The sequence below is a fragment of the Saimiri boliviensis genome, chromosome 18 (assembly GCF_048565385.1).
Source record: "Saimiri boliviensis isolate mSaiBol1 chromosome 18, mSaiBol1.pri, whole genome shotgun sequence".
Classification (NCBI taxonomy): Eukaryota; Metazoa; Chordata; class Mammalia; order Primates; family Cebidae; genus Saimiri; species Saimiri boliviensis.
The window spans coordinates 36,975,605-36,981,997 of NC_133466.1; positions in this window are offsets into that span (position 1 = coordinate 36,975,605).

Here is a 6,393-nt window from a genome sequence, read left to right on the forward strand (position 1 = left end):
ACGCTATCTTAATACTTCTTTATAACTCTTTGTGCAATGTATAGAGTAACTAAATATGATTATTGATTGCATTATCACAAGGACACCTAAAAGTTAGTTTCAGGTAAAGAGCCATCCTACCACAGGTATAAATACATATTATTGACAAAATTCCAACAAACTGAATGCTTATGTCTTTGCTTATGAATAATTACCTTAACATTTTATAATATAAAAGTAATATTCAGATTCGAACTTCTTATTGCATTCTTTTAAAATGGTGGTTAGTAGCCAAAATTGTAATTCTCACAAATAAATTATAAACTACGAGTGATGATAAGCAATTTTCATATTAAACTCTTGAAAATATGATACAGTATCCTTCCAGAGTCTGAACATTATATACATTCAGATATTACTTATCAATACTGTTGTCTATCAATAAATTCAGTTATACAGTTTAGACATTCTTATATTTCCAAATATAAAAATATCTAAAATAATTTTCAAAATTAAGTTTTTTATCTGATCTTAGGCATGTCTGAGCTTCTGAACCACTTCTTGTATATAGGAGAAACAAAGTAAAGTGAAGGTTTTTTTTTAAATAAAGATATATTTTAAATATAATACATTAAAGCCCAATTATTCACAACACTTCTAAACAAAATTTGAACTCAGATATTCAATCATTTATGTAATTTTGTTAGTGACCCCAAGTTGTATGGCTAACTATGGTGTCTTGTAACTTAATTCTTGATGTAGCTCCAATAACTTTATTGGACTTCGAACTTGTTTGGAAGGGATCCATATCTAGTTCAATCTTAGATTCCTCAGAGTGACTAACTGGCACTATGCATTTCATATAATAGGTGCTCTATAAGGATTTGTTATATGACTAAATTAAAAAATGTACAGAAGACCACATAAATGTAGCTTGAAATGGTTATTATAAAAAAGCCACCTTATTTGTGCAGAAAACACAATACCATTGTTTTAGTAAATTATTCATACATAGTAATGAACATCCAGCCAGCGTCTCTCTTAATTCCTATTCATTTAAAATATAAAGTGGGATAACTATTACAGTTTTATTTTATTTTTATTGAAGAACTGAATCCATTACTCCCATGCTTAAGTTCATTTCTATTTTGTATGGGACTAGCTCTGCACTTTAGAGTCCTTATTGAATTGAGGAGCAAATATATACATATGCTCTGTTGTGCCAGGGGGCACAAATTCTGCTTTGATTTTCTCATGTGCAACTCCTATTAACACTGTGAGGAATTCAGGGCAAAGTTTATTTTTCAAGAAGGATCGTGTTGTTACGTATTCCAAATAACACATGAAGTCTTTTAGACTATAAAACCAATGATGTGCAGCCATACACATTTAGGGTACTCATTTAGCTTTCCATTGACTAAGTGTCTGAATAGTCTCACTCATTCTTTATGGCATATAGTTTTAAAAGCAAGATTTGACAAAGAGGGAAATGTGCTGAATTCCTGGAGCTATTAAAGTGTAAATGCAAAGATTATGAGAAAAAAATCCAAATTTTAAGGTTTACATATTGAAACATGAAAATAATATTGCATGCATTATTTGGTATGAAATATACAAAAATTATGCATGTGTTTAGGGTAATTTTATTTGATTGTTGTCTTTTAGTCAGCTAGATTAAGTGCTGCCTACTTGCTCTGAATTTGGATACGTTGAGAGAAGGGAATAGAGAAAAAAAGGGAAGATATACGAGAATTTCCTTCTAGTTAACCCTCTCCTGAAACAAGACCATGTATTATTCCTCTGTGAGTAAGTGTTGAAAGTAACAACCTTAGACAGGTCAACATTCTTTACCGTCCTACCCCCAACCACAAACAACTGACCTAGATACCATCACAGGAAAACTGACAAACAGCTTACATTGCTGGTTATAAGGTATAAACACTCAAGGAGTCTGTCCTCACATATTCTGGCTTAATACCTTACTCACTGTAACTTGGGGAAGCCATTTTATATCTCTGTTGATTACTTACCTCTTATTATGGGCTGAATGTTTGTGTACCCCCAAAATTTAAATGTTGAAACATAATTCATATTATGCTAAGATTAAGAGGTGGAGCTTTGGGAGGTGTTTAGATGAGGGCTCCACTCTTATTAATAGAATTACTGCCCTTACAAAAGAGGTATGAGGAAGCTTATTGATATGGTTTGGCTGTGTCCCCACCCAAACTCATCCTGAATTGTAGTTCTCATAATTCCCATGTCATGGGAGGGAGCCTGTGGGAGATAATTGAATGTTACAGGTGGGTTTTTCTGTGCTGTTTTCATGATAGTGAATACGTCTCACAAGACCTGATGGTTTTATAAAGAGGATTTCCCCTGCACATCCTCTCTTGCATGCTGCCATTAAGACGTGACTTTGCTACTCTTGTTTTCTGGTCATGATTGTGAGGCCGCCCCAGCAATGTGGAACTGTGCGTCCTCTTTTCTTTAGAAACTACCCAGTCGTAGTTATGTCTTTATTAGCAGCATGAAAACAAACTGAAACACTTATTCTTTTCTCTAGCCATGTGAGGATACATAGATGATTATATCTATGAAAAAACAGCCCCTCACAGGACATGGGACCCGCTGGAGACTTTATTTTGGAATTCCCAACCTCTAGAACTGTGAACAATAAATCTCGATTTATAAATTACCCAGTCTAAGGTCTTTTGTTATAACAGCCTTAAGAGATGAAGTCACTTAAAAGAGAGATTTTCAGATTTCAAAAATGATGGTTCTTCCTGTCATAAGTGTCTATATATCACTAAAGAATTTTTCGATTTTATGTAAGTTAATGTTTTATTCTTGATTTTGTATATGAGTCATGTAGCATTATGATAGTCACTATAGCATTATTAAACATAAAGCAGAATACAGTGTAGTTAGCGAAATAGCAAAATAGCTTATAGTGTGCTCAAATTTGAATCTATGTGAAACACAAAACAAATGAGTTGAGATTTATACTACATCCTTACGTAAATACAGAATTATTTATTGACCCTGATCTGGGTTATCTAGATCTCTGCTGTTCATGGAGAAAGATGTTAGCTGCTTTTCAGATTATATTTAAATGTGTCAAATCAATAAAAATGTACCATATATATATATTTTTTGCCATTTGGACATGAACATACTGAAACATAGGCAATATGAAAATGCTACTGAGTATTAAGTTTCTGTTAAATATTTTTATATTCCAGTAGGAAAATTATTGAAGGGCCTGACAAGACATTCTCTCTGAACCTAAGGAGTTTACGATTGAAGGTGAGGAGAAGAGACCAACAGAAACGAATCTGCACTGAATCCTTCCAATACCAATGTTAGACACATAGTTCTATAACAAGTCAATTCCTATAAAAACAATAGATTTAAGGACAACAAAACCATTTTAAATTATTTGTTTATTTGTCTTTAAGTTCTGAGATACATGTGCAGAACATGCAGGTTTGTTACATAGGTATTCATGTGCCCTGGTGGTTTGCTGCACCCATCAACCCATCATCTAGGTTTGAAGCCCTGAAGGCATTAGGTGTTTGTCCTAATGCTCTCCCTCCCCTTTTCCCACACCCCCCACCCCGACAGGCCACTATGGGTGGGTGGGTGATGTTTCCTTCCTTGTGTCCGTGTGTTCTCACTGTTCAACTTCCATTTCTTAGTGAGACTATGCAGTGTTTGGTTTTCTGTTCCTGTGTTAGTTTGCTGAGAATAAAACCATTTTTTTTTTATTGAAGACAAAGAAATGGGCTAATTTGGGAGGTGGTAGCTGATAGAGTGAAGGTAACTAAGATAAGCATCAGAAAGCCTAAATCTTCCATTTTTTTTTTTTCTCTCTACAGAGGAGTGAATTTCTCTACTACAGAGGAGTGAATTTCAAAGTGAATAATTACTCAAGAAAGCATAAAAGGGTAAGAGAGCTGGGAACAATAATACAGACAGCTAATACCTTTTAAATGGTTATGTGCTATAGTGCGAATGTGCCCCCACGAAACTCATATGTTGAAACGTAATCACCAATATGATAGTTTTTAGAGGTGGGACCTTTAGGATATGATTAAGTCATGAGGCTGGAGCCCTCCTGAATGGGATTCGCTTCCTTATAAAACAGGTGTGAGGGAGCTGCCTACTGACCTTTGACCCTTCTGCCCCTTCTGCCATGTGAGGATACAGCATCTCTTTCTTCTGGAGGATGCATCAGCAAGGCACCATCATGAAAGCAGAAAGCAGCTCTCACCAGAAACAAAACCTCTGGGTTCCTTGATCTTGGACTTTCCAGCCTCCACAACTGTAAGAAAAAAATTTCTACTGTTTATAAATTACCCAACCTTGGTATTTTGTTGTAGCTACACAGAGGAACTAAGACAGTATGTGTCAAGCACTACTTTGTGTGTTTAATACATTAACTCATTTAATCCTGGCAACAGCTATTAGGTGGGTGCAAAAGTAATTGTAGTTTTTGCCAATTACTTTTGCACCAACCTAATATATGAAAGGTAGGACTAATGTTTTCTCTCCCATATGTGATGAAACAAACGTGGAAAGCTTCAGTGAACTGGCCCAGGTTTAAAACTTGAAAGTCACAGAATAGGTTACAGACCTGGACAGTCTGTGTCCAGAATCAGCATTCTCCAATGTGATACTATGTTTCTTCAAAAGCTGAGCAAGCAGAAGAATGCACCCATTCAAATTATAATCCAAGGTATCAAAATGGCAAACATTTCAGTTTCAGAGGGGGAAACTAGGTTATGAAATACCCCAGAAAACAAGATTTCAGTGTATCATGCCCTTTCAATAAGAAGTGATATATTAATACAAAATATGTACAGGTGAATGGGGCCACCAACTAATCAGAACGGACTTCAGCTAGACTGGTACAACCAGGTGAATATCAGCCTGCTTCAAACTATGGGAGAAAAAAACTATTAGAATACTGAGTTTAAATAGTAAATATTTCTATTTTGTCTTTATTGTAATGAACAAGCCCTGTCTTTACCTCCTGCTGTGCACTTTTGGAGGGTCTTCCATATGGTTGCTGCTAAGCATTTTGGCATTTTCCCAACTGTTACAATTGGGTCAGTGGGGGGGATTGTATAGGAGTAATAAAACAAGGGTGACTGCAGCAGGGAGGAGTACGATTACTACGCACATAACAGCTTATTGCCTCTCATGCGTTCAAGCTCAGCTCTATGCCATTCATTACAACAGACAGCCAGGGCAAACTGCCATAGAGCTCACTCCAGAAAAGGCCAGGTCTTGAGTGCAGAGACTAAATCTCCTCATTTAAATTTCTTCCTAATGTTTCCTTATTTCATCTTCCCATACTGACAATAACTTGAGGAGGAACAAAACAATTGTTTCTCACATATTATTACTACGTCATTCTTAAGACAGTTTCTTGAACAGACTCAGCTAACTTTTGGCAGCAGCAGCATTATCAGTGGCTATAACGGCTTGGATATTTCAGGAGGGGGGAAAAATGGAAAAGGCTGGCCTGATTATCATAAATACTCCATAATCCCTGAGACATGATTCATAAATCCAGAAGTGACTAATAATATTGACACTCTAACAATAGTGTCAATCTGAATTTCTTCCATATCAGAGATATTTATGGGGAAAAAAAGCTACTATTATTTTATCCTGTGGAAGGCAGTGTTACTTTAAACAGTAGACTGAGAGAGTGTATACAGGTACACACGCATAGACTGTATTTTCCATATTTTACACATGCTAGGATTCTTTAAATAATTCGTTACATTTTTGCTTTAACGTGATATGCAGTTTTTCACGTCAAGTCCAAATACAGGAATTCTAGCAGGATCACAGGATAGCCATGACACTTTCTGATTCATGATTCACAAGAAATCAAGAAATAGAGTTGGAGACATTTAGACCAGCATACAAATCAGTGTGGATTCCTTTTTGTTTGTTTCCAGCCAAGAACCTCTGTAGCATGATGACACTTCCCTCCGTCCGCGAGACCCCCCAACTCTAGACAATGGGTCCCCGGAGAGCCACACCGGGCCGTCGGCGTCCGGGGCCAGGGGCGGCCGGGGAGCGGCTCGGGGCTCCGCACGGGTGCGCGCCGGCAGGTGGCCAAGCCAGCCTTTGACGAAGGGGCCGTGAACCCCAGGGACCAGCAATCACCGGCTGCGGAACTCAGCGTGGCCGCCAGTTCCTAGACTAACTCGAGTAAAAACACACAAACGACAACAACAAAACGAAACAGCAGCAACAACAAGAATCGCTAACAGCCATGGGGCGGCAATCAGTCAGCTAGGCGTGGGTGCGGGCGGTTCCGGGACAGCCCACACGGAGTCCGGGAGTCCGGAGAACGCTCAGCCAGCTTCCCCGGGGCGAGGGGCGGCGCGCGAA